Raw genomic sequence first — 11,291 nt, 5'->3', positions numbered from 1 at the left:
AAAAAAAAAAAAAAAAAAAAAAAAAAGAAAGAAAAGAACCTGAGCACTGTGGTTTGAGAAGCACCCTTTTAGGCATTAGAAAGCCAGCGGGGGTTTGAGCAGTGTGGCAGGATGTAAGGGCCGTTTTGTCCCTGTGTGGCTTTGAAGAAGAAAGGGAGGAAGAGAGAGGAACAGATAATGGAGGAGACAGGTGAAGGATCTCCACCGCAGGGAAACAGACTCCACAGCGGAACCGAAACACTGACCTCAAGGTCATTTCCACCCAGCCACCGTCCTGCTCTGGGGAAGGGGAACTCTCCTGCCAGCCTGCTCTCCAGTGACCGAGGTGTCCTGCAACGGGACCATCTGCACACAGAAAGAGCAGCTTCTTCCGCCGGAGGAAAGCAGCCGGCATCTCTGGGACCTGGCCAGAGACAGAATCCAAGCTGTGGAATGACCAGAGGGGACAAAGGCTTCTGCGTTATCCCTGCCAACACCTGCCTGCAGGGAAACAAGAAACCCGCCCTGGGAACCAAGTGGCTCTGCTCCCAGACCCCTGGCCAGAGATGCCTGTTTATCATTCAAGGGGACAGTCCCAGCAGGGAGAGGCAGGGCCGGGTCCTCCTGAGGCTGGCTTCTTCAGAGCCATTTCCTGTGCGGCGAGGCCCTGTTCTTGTCTGGGGACACCGCCACGTCTGTGGGAGGAAGACAGACATGTGTCTGAGCTCTGAGGCCAACCCTTTACCGGTCAAGATAAAGAGATCAGTTTCCCTTGGGGCCTCTCTGTTCTCCAAGTGCTTTTCAAGTCTCAAACCAGCTCTATCCAGAAAGATAAAGAGGTGCGGGAACCCCTGCCAAGTGGCAGCTGGACTCAGCAAAAGAAGGGTAAAGGGGAGGGGAGAGCGCAGGCCGCCTCTGCCCCCTAGAAAAGTCCCTGATGGCAGGGGTGGGGAGAGGAGAGGGTTTTATGTGGGCTTGAGAAGTCTGCTACCAACAAAGGGATCGCTTGCAAGAATATTCTCAGACCTGATGTCTTACATGCTCCTCAGTGTCCCTGCCTCCTGAAGGCCAGCACAGCAGCTCCCAAGGTCTCTGTGACTTATCTGCAGGGAATCTCAGATCTCCCCTAATCCTCATTATATACACATTTTTTGGAGAAACCTAAACATAGTTAAGAATTAAATTGTGCCTTTCTCCCTCCCAAATCCCCATGTTGGAGCCCTGCTAGTTCTTTAGAATGCGACCTTATTTAGAACGAGGGTCATGGCAGATGGGAAGGAGCCGATCTGAAGCCACGCTGGAGGAGAGTGGACTCTGATCCAATACGGCAGGATTCCTAACGAGAGGGGGAGATATGGACACATGAGACGCGGAGAGAAGACACAGCAAGCCAACAAGCAAGGCCTGGAACCAGTCTCCCCTCCTAGCCCCAGAAGGAACAACCCTGCTGACACCCTGGTCTCTGACTTCCAGCCTCCAGGGCTGAGACAGTAACTATGCTGCTCAAGGCGTTCAGTTCACAGTGGTTTTTGTTCCCCACCCCCAGTCTTCTCTATTAAATGCCTTAATGCTGGAAATGCTGGAGTGGTTTCCATTTCCCAGGTGGAATGCGAATCCATGGAAAGGACTTCGTAAGCTTTATTTCAGACTTATGCACATAGAATTTAAATAACATTCACTCCCTCCCTATTTAAAACTACAAAATTAACATCTGTTTAATGCGGAAAATTTGGAGAGTACACAAAAGTAAAGTATAACCGTTCACATTTTTGAGGTCTTTCCACTTAGACATTTCTCTGCGGATATGCATGTTCCCTTCTACACTGAGGTCACACTGTGCGTAATTTTATAACTTGCTTCTTATTCTCAGTTCTAAGTGAACATTTTCCCATGGCGTAGAGTTGTCTTCAGGAAGTCAATTTTGAAGTCAGTTTTTGTATTTGTTTCTTTCATTACTGGAGATCAAACATAGCTGGGTAAGCTCTCTATTGTGGAGCAACTTACTGAGGCCCATTTTTGTTTTAATTTATTTCTTTTGTGAGACAATTCTTAAATATAAAAGAGGTCCTTACCATATACCCAGTTTAAATAGTAATTATAACATGAACATCAGGTAAAGAAATATTTGCTGCACCCAATAGCCTTCAAGATTCAATCACTACCCTCATGTTATGTGCATTGTTTCTTTGCTTTTCTTACTTCCACTATCTTCTCATTTGTCTCCAGATGGTATGCAGTTTGACTGTTCTTTGGATCTTATATAAGTGAAAGCAGACAGTAACTTTCTGATGTTGGCTTCTTTTGCTCATTTGTCTGTGGGATTCATCTCTCACTAAGTGTAGCAAGTTGCTTAGTTTTCACGGCTAAATAGCATTTCATTGTATAAATATATAAATGTATAAGTATATTATATATGTTATATACAACATACTATATGTTAATTTATTCATCCACTTTTGCTGTTTGTGTATCTTTTTTTGGTGGTGGTGCTGCGGATTGAACCCAGGGCTTTTCAAGCACTGAGTATAGGCACTACCTCTGAGCTACATGCTCAGATCTGTTATGAATATTCGTGCATGTGAAGTTAAGCGCACATGCCATGCATTGCTACTGGATAAAAGCTTCAGAGTGGAATTGCTAAATCATGGAGTATATGTGCTATCACTTGACCAGATAGTGCCAAACTGCCTTCTGAAATATTTATACCAGCACATACTTCTGCCAGGACTGGAAGAGTTCCCTTTCCTCTACATCCTCACTAACACCATCAGGGATCATCATACATTAAATCTGTACCGGTTCCATGATGTGTAATACATCTCACGGTGGTTTTAATTTGTGCAGTCCTGCTTACTAAGGAAATTGGGTATCTTTCCACATGTATTAGTCATGTAGGTTTCTGTTGTGATAGAATTCTTGTTCCCATGGGCTGGTAGTAGTGTTCTTATTGGCAGGTGGGTAGGTAGCTTTATTATTAGTACTGAGATCTCTTTAGGAAATGATCACTTTTCTGAGACATCTTCTAGGTGTAGCTGGCTTCTGGCTTTTGAATCTGTCCCAATTTATTAGGAATGAAAGGTTGCTGCCTGTTTGGCCTAGTATCCAGTTCTCTGGTACTGGACTATAACACTGTTTTTGACCCCCAGAAAATCTAGGTATTGTCATGCAAGGCAGATCAATTGATCACAACTACACTAAAATAGTATAATCAGTAATAACAATAGCATCAAGCACAGATTGGATAATGACAAACTGTGCTAACTAATAATTTGCCAACTTTAACCATAGGTATAATATATATAGTTCTATAACAAGATCTAAGACAAATCAGACAATTATATACAGTAAATATCCAATCCATAGAACAATTCTACCCTAAGGGGAGAAATTTTTAAAGGGATAAGAGATCCTAAATGAAACTGAAAGGGAAGGAGCATTCCCAAGTCATTCCTGGAAGCTACCATTACCCTGATTCCAAAACCAGAGAAGGATCCAGCCAAAAAAGAAAACTACTGACCAATCACTTTCATGAATATAGATGCAAAAATCCTCAATAAGATACTGGCAAACAGAATGCAGCAAATCATCAAAAAGATCATACCTCTTGACCAAGTAGGCTTTATCCCAGGAGTGCAAGGATGGTTTGACATACACAAATCAATGAACATAATACATTACATAGAAGCAAGGACAAAAATCACAGGATCATCTCAATAGATGTGGAAAAAGCCTTTGACAAAATCCAATGTCCATTCATGATAAAAACACTGAAGAAGACAGGCATAGGAGAATCTTATCTCAATCAAATAAAAACCATTTATGAAAAATCAATGGCTGACATCATATTAAATGAGGAAAAATGGAAAGCTTTCCTCTAAAATCCAGAACAGACAAGGCTGTCCATTGTCACTACTCCTGTTCAACACAGTCCTTGAAATATTATCCAGAGCAATCAGGCAAGGAAAAGAAATAAGAGGGATATGGAAGAAGTCAAATTATAATTATTTGCAGATGACATGATCCTCTACATAGAAGATCCAGAAAACTCCACCAAAAGATACCTAGGCTTAATAACCAAATCCAGCAATGTTGCAGGATACAAAATCAACACACAAAAATCAATAACATTCCTGTACATCAACAATGAACCCACTGAGAAAGAAATTAGAAAAAATACCATTCACAATAGCACTAAGAAAAATTAAATACTTAGGAATTAACCTAAGGAAATAAAAGACCTCTTCAAAGAAAATGATAGTACTCTGAAAAAGGAAGATGAAGAACACATCAGGAAATGGAACGATATCCCTTGTTCCTGAGTAGGCAGAACCAATATAGTCAAAATGGCCCTACTTCTAAAATTGATATACAGATTTAACACAATCCTAAACAAAATACCAACAGCATTCTTCACATAACTGGAGAAAATAATCTTAAAATTCATATGGAACCAGAAGAGACACAGAATAACAAAAGCAATCCTGGATAACAAGAGTAAAGCAAAAGGTATCACAATCCTGAATTTGAAATTATATTACAAAGCTACAGTGATAAAAACAGCATGGTACTGGCATAAAAACAAAAAAGAGGATCAATGAAACAGAATAGAGAATGCAAAAACAACCTTAAGCACATTATACTACTGGATCTTTGACAAAGGGACCAAAAATATACACTGCTGAAAAGCTAGCATCTTTAATAAATGTGGTAGGAAAACTGGCTATCCACATGCAGAAGATAGAATCTAGACCCAGATCTCTCACAATGTACTAAACTAAAATCAAAACTGTTCAAGAACTAAATATTAAAACAAAAACACTGAACCTGCTGAAAGTTTAAATAGTAAAACTCTTGAAGTCATAGGCATAGGCAGACTTTCTGAACAGAACCTCAGTTGCATAGGAAATAGTACCAAGGATCAACAAATGAGATCATAACAAATTTCAAAGCTTCTGCACGGCAAAACAGCTAAGAGACTGAAAAAATCCTACAGAATAGGAAGTAAATTTTTCCAGCTATACCTCAGACAGAGACGCAAAACATGAGACCCTACAAAAGAAAAGACCCAATTGAAAAACATGGAAGTAAAATGAATAGATACTTCAAAGAAGAAGCACAAATGGCCAATACATACAGGAAGAAATGTTCAATATTGCTGGCCATTAAAGAAATACAAATTAAAACAACACTGAGAGTCCATCTTACTCCAGAAAGAATGGCCACCATCAAGAAGTTGAACAATAACAAATGCTGGAGAGGCTTCAGGGGAAAAAGAATGCTTCTATTGTTGGTGGGAACGTAAACTACTACAACCACTATGGAAATCAGTGTGGAGGGTCCTCACAAAACTGAAAATAGAAATTCCATTTGACCCAGATATTCCCCTTCCAAGAATCTTTCCAAAAGATTTAAGACATTATATTACAGTGATACGTGGATGCCCATGTTTATAGCAACACAACTCATAGTAGCTAAATCTTGGAAGCAGCCCATATGTCCATCAACAGATGGAAAAATTGCAGTGTTTACACACAATGGAGCACTGCTCTGCTGTGAGAAAAGACAAACTTAAGTCATTTATAAGAAAATCGATGCACCTTGAGACCATAATGTTAAGTGAAATACATCAGGTAGACAAGCTTAAATATCACATGCTTTCTCTTATACGAGAAACCTAAATTATTAAAAAGCCAAATAAAAATAGATAACAGGAAGTATGGACATAGACCTTTCTCACATGGGAAGAAAATCAAGAATGGACGGGGGAGAGGGAGAGACAAGAAAGAGGAAGAAAAAAGGAATTAAGATGTATTAGGTACATGTATCAGCTCCACCCAAGGAATATAAACATTATGTGCTGTAAAATGTACTAATGAAAATAAAAAGTAAAAAGAAGGCAAAAAAAAAAAAAGATAAACTATTTGTAACAAGACTGGGTATTGGCCTTGTATTGGCCCTGTGACCTTACCTAAACTCCTTGGGATTTAAGTCCTCAACTGCAACTGAGAAAAAAACATATTGATCTCACAGGGATTGAAAGAATAGTAAACGAGGTGAATCTATCAAGTGCCTCACACTTAGTAACTGTTCCGTAAATGCTGACTTCATGATTCCAGAGGGAAAGCATTCCATATCTATGAAATAAGTTTCCTTTTCTGCTTGTTTTATGATACAAGGTCTCACTGTGTAGCTCATGCTGTCCTTGAATTCACAATCCTCCTGCCTAAGCCCTCCAAGTTCTGGAATTTCAGACATGTGACACCACACCTGTCTAAATTCTGAGAATCTGAGGATTGAACTCAGGGCTTTCTCACTGAACTGATTCCCAGCCCTGTTTTTTGAGACAGGTTTTGGTAAATCACTAAGTTGCCCACGCTGGGCTCAAACTTGTGATTCTCTTGCCTCAGACCCCCTGAGAAGCTGGGATTACCAGTGAGGTTCTTTTTCTTTACTGAAATCTGTTCAATGCTTTTACCTAGAAACTGTAAGTCCAAGCTGTTGAAGAAATATTTAATTTTAGCTCTTATAATCCTCTGGCAAATATCCCATGCAGTAAAGGATAACACTGGCTTTCTATGACTTACCAGATCCCTGGTGGATCCCAGTGAGGAGGAGAGAGCCTTGGTCTTGACCAGTGGGGTGTGGAAGCCAGGCAACTAACAGATGAAAATATAAAGTCCCTGGCTAAAAGCTAGAACCTACTACAGCAAGTGGGAAGGGGCCCTGAGGTGTCGTAGAAATAGGCATGAACAAAACTCCGTCTGAGAGTCGCAGAAAGTCAGGACTGAGAGCATGGCATTGCCCAGAATCTGCAAGGTCCCAGAGAGTGAGGAGGTGGGCATTCCACGCAAGGATGCCAGGCAGGCCAAACTCAGGTCCTGAGGATGCCCTGGTTTCCTCTTCAGCAGGGGGAGGGGTGGTGGGGTACGGTGATGAGGTTGGGGGCAGGGTTGCTGCTGGCACAGAGCAGTTGGCAAGGTGGAGAGAACCAACTGAGCAGAGCTTCAGACAGTCAGGCCAAGAAGTCTGGGCAGGGGAGTCTACGCAGGGCACTCAGGTATGAACTGACTGTTTTTGCCCTGTTAAGCAAAAGGCGGGACTGGGTAAGAGAAAATGGGCAGCCCATGCCTGTTGGTGCAACTTTGTCAGGGGACCTTAGGGTCAGAAGTGGTGCCATTCTGATGACATTATCCAGAATGGGACTCGATGAGTCACCCGAAGTGGGTCTGGAAAGAGTCCCAAGCATCTGATACGGGGGGTGGGGAGTGGGGGTGGGGGGGGGGAGGAGCCCTGTAACCGGCACGAAGTCCCAGGAGGACAGCCGGTCCTGGCGATCCTCTTCAAGCTCCGGCGATGATGGATAACTGCGTCCACTTCACAGAGGAGGAAACCGAGCTCAGGCACGTGACTTCTTTCTGATGTCACAGAGCTAAGAGCAGGCAGACTGGCAGAGGACTTGGCCCGGTATCTGGGGAGTTGATCCAAACCAATACTGGGTGGTAAATCCAACTTAAAAAAAAAAAAAAAAAGAAAAACTTGCTTTGAAGCTTGAAGCATTTGCCATTTCCCGCAGCATAAATAAAAGTACTCGGCCCTGGCCCATTTCGGCTCCCAGAGTGACGTCACCGAGTGCAGAATCAGCTTCGGTCCAGTCCCAGCCAGCTCCAGCCCCCCACTGACTCAAATCCAGGCCGGGTTGGTTCTGAGGCTTCACCTCCATCTCCAGAGCCAACTCAAACAGCACCCTACCGACGCAGCGTCTTTATTCACCACCTTCACCCCAAAGTCTCGCGGGCCTAAAGAATGAGATCCAGGGAGACACCTCACAGTATTGCAGTCTCCAGCCACACTGTCAGACCCGCAACCCAGCTATTCCGGAACTTCCCACACAGCTAAGGGTCTGGAGCCATGTCGAAGCCCACAGCTGGCGCAGAGGGAACACTGCAGCGCGCAGACTGGCAAAATTCCTAGATTAGCAGTAACAGATCCCTGCTGACATTCAGAACCGCAACAGTGACTTCTTGTCCCGAGCAGGAAGTGTGTTTCTGATGTCACTATCTGCACACAGATGCAATTCCCACAGCACCCGTCTTCAAAGTTGGCGCCTCACTTTCTCTGTCAGTTCCTTTATGTCAATCTGCAGCGTTTCAGTTCCAAACCTATGAACATGCGTATGTGTCACAATTTCTTCCAAGCCTCGAGGCTGGTGGGTATTTCCCTCCTAATCTGAAATGCCTGTGGAAGCAGAAGAAAGGCGACACATACAGCTGGGAAATGGGAGCACCCCTGTGAAATGAAATGGAGCGGTTTTGTGACAAACCCATCTCCCACTGGAACTAGGAGACAGTTGGCTGTGGCAAGAGGGACTTGGAGGGAAAGGCCTGAGCACGGAGCCCTGGGCTAGAGGATAGGGTGGTGGGATGGTACTGCAGGCCATTAACCCAGGGCCAAGGGCTGATGGGGGGCCCTGAATCAGGTGGGAAGTAGACCCAGGCATTCTCTTTGCTCCAAGGGAGACCGGGCTGCAGAGACCCAACTTCTCAGCAGGCAGAGAGGCCAAGGCTGCCCAGCAACTGCTGGTGGACCTACAGGAAACCAGCTGGGGCTGGACAGGGCCTTCCGATCCTGCCACACTGATGGAACATACAAGTCACATCCTCTGGAGGACGTGGCCCAGACAGCAACTAGGCCTGTTGGGTGTCTGTTGGAAGGCACCTCCTTTTGGGAGAAAGGCTCGTCCCCAATCTAATTTTAAAGAAGGGCCTGAATCATAATGCAAACCGGTCATTACCGAGTGACTTCAGACCCTCAGGCTCCTCTAGCCCTTGGAAAGTAGCTAATGTACAGTTATTAACAGGGCCTATCTCAGAAATCCCCAGCTCACTGGTGCTGTGGGGCTCTCAACCCGTACAGAGCCAAATCCTCCCTTGATACCTTAGAGCATGCTATGCCTTAGCACAAAGCCAAATACCATAAACTATAACATTTGTTTTAAAGTATGACTTTCTATAGAACACATCATAAACCCTCAAAACTGGCACAGAACACGGGTTAGCAGTTTCATCTTTGAGTATCAAAGTCCTCTGCTATCCGTTTGCAAATGTACTTTCCCACCAGAAAATTACTTCTGGTTTCCCAGGGGAACTGAGTGACTCTAGTCACCCCTACACCTCACCCAGCATCCCTGCCACTGTGCCAAGTTTGGAAAGAGCCACCTCGTCTTAAGCTGGCCACTTCCGCTCCTCCCCTCTTCCCAACATCTCCTGGGAAGTGTGTCAGTGGCCTGAATGCAGATGTTCATCCCCAGAGGCCTCGCCGGAACCTGCCTTTTCTCACTCCTTGGATCATCAGTACATCTGTCTGCCTTCTCTCTCACTTTGTCCTAACTCGGGTTTTGCAGCCACAGAGCTGGCTTTGTGGTGGGGCCTTTTCATTTCCCCAGGGTAATGTCACCAGGGTATTGTGTGCAATATTCCCATAGTATTTCTTCAAGATCAACTCATTGTTCGAGTTTACTTTTAAAAGGTTTTATTAGAAATGCAAGAAGGGACAAAATGTCAACAATAGCCAAATAAAACACCGGATAACTTAGGGTTCTGTCAGTAGCAGACAGTACACCTGGGGCTGTGGGACCACTCCCCGCCACTCAGCACCCCAGGCAGCCATCCCCACTTGGCCCCAAGGCCAAGAGGTAAGAAAAACAAGGATCCTTGAGCCCACCTGGAAAATTTCCAAGTCCCAAACCGGCATCCATGTGTACCTAATCCTCTTTCTTCCCCTGGGGCTCCCTGTAGGTTCACGCACATAGACTTCACTTCACACATCCAAGTATAACAGTGAATTATGGGAAAGACACGCCGTATGCCGTTTTCCAAGGCAAGCTCTCTCAGCCTCCAGGCAGGAGGCCTTAGGACAAAGCGGAGTTGGGCTCGGCCCTGGGTGTTGAGTGGTGTCACAGCCCCAGGTGTTACCCATGTTACTGACATAGAATCAGCACCATCGGTCACTGTCAATCATGTTCTGGAAGATCTGACTGGAAGATCCGACGCCCTCAAGCACTTGTGTCATTTTCCCTCCGACCACGCCACGTCCAATTCTTTATTTTCCACAAGAAACTAGAAACCGGTCCAGGACCCCATTACCCATCAGATCCAAACACTGAAGTCACTCAGCCCTGGTGGGTGATGAACCACGTCTGAAAATCTCTCAGGGACCCAAAATACCAAAAAGGCTCTCTGTATGAAAGATACTCTCTGAGGGATTACTCAAGATGAGATAACAGAAGACTGGACATGCCACATTGTAGGGGAATCCTCACCTCTAGGAAAAGGCAGCCTTTAAAGATATTGTGTATTTTTGTGGAAGGAAAAAGAGCAGGATGCTAAATTGTATACTATTACAATGCATACATACATACATACATTCAAAATGCCCCCAAAGAATTTGCCAGAGTAGGAACGGGGTTGTGAGAGACTGTGGTCCTTTCCTTCCCCATAAATACCTCTGTCCCTCAGAATCCATGGGAGAGAGCCAGGCATGGTGAGATCCCAGCAATCAGGAGGTTGAAGCAGGAGAATTACCACAAGTTCAAGACCTGTCTGAATCACATAGTGGGACCCTGTCTCAAAAAAAAAAACCCTCATGGGAGATTGAGTCCAGGACCCCCAGTACCAAAATCCATGGATGCACCAATCCCTTATATAAAATGGCATAGTATTTGTACATAGCCCATGCACACCTCCCTCATGTTCTACATCATCTCTAGATGACATACAACTAATACAATGTAAATGCTATGTGAGTAGTTGTTACACTGCATTGTCTAGGGAATAATAAGGAAAGAGCCAGTACAGAGTCAGTACAGATGCAATTCCCCCTAAACACTTTCAATCAAAAACTGGTTGGATCTGTGAATGCAGAACCCACAGATACAGGCCAGCTATGCACACTTTTCCATATACTGTGGTTATGCTGTTACTACTTACAATGGAGAAAACAGACTCACTTAAACATGCAGAATGTTTCCTTCTCGATACTAATGGGATAGATCAAAGTGCATTTCTAGAAAGAGTTCATTTCTAGCTTCAGACTGCAGGGTAGCAGATGGCTTTGGAGCATGTGAATAAGACCCTCCTTTCATTACATAATGGGAAGTAAGCTTTTGCCTCAAGAAAGACCTGAACCTAATACAGAATTAATGTCTCCCAGTCATTCTGAAGGCAGGCTACAAGATCTTTCTTCTCCCCATAGGAATGTACAGGGAGCAGCAAGCCAGATGCAGGCTGAATCACAGGAGGCGGGGGGTGGGGGTG

The 11,291-nt window shown here is 44.3% G+C and overlaps 1 long non-coding RNA gene across 2 annotated transcripts in view; it reads right to left on the bottom strand.

Annotated features, from left to right (window-relative positions):
* Positions 1–7,242, bottom strand: part of LOC104853192 — an 8,989-nt gene extending 1,747 nt beyond the window's left edge. Inside the window, exons 1-4 of one of the 2 annotated variants that reach the window (XR_777706.2) lie at positions 6,564–7,242; positions 1,224–1,315; positions 1,006–1,140; positions 246–674 (exon numbers count right to left, since the gene is read on the bottom strand). This is a non-coding gene — a long non-coding RNA (uncharacterized LOC104853192). Of the gene's footprint in view, positions 1–245; positions 675–1,005; positions 1,316–6,563 lie in introns of both variants that reach the window. The other variant, XR_777705.2, reaches the window with a different exon arrangement.
* Between the last annotated feature and the right edge of the window lie 4,049 nt (positions 7,243–11,291).

This window comes from Fukomys damarensis, unplaced genomic scaffold (genome assembly GCF_012274545.1).
Source record: "Fukomys damarensis isolate Sample0158 unplaced genomic scaffold, DMR_v1.0_HiC HiC_scaffold_7, whole genome shotgun sequence".
NCBI classification, from domain to species: domain Eukaryota; kingdom Metazoa; phylum Chordata; class Mammalia; order Rodentia; family Bathyergidae; genus Fukomys; species Fukomys damarensis.
Note: the sequence above shows the minus strand (reverse complement) of the source record. Positions and strands in the feature narration are given on the sequence as shown.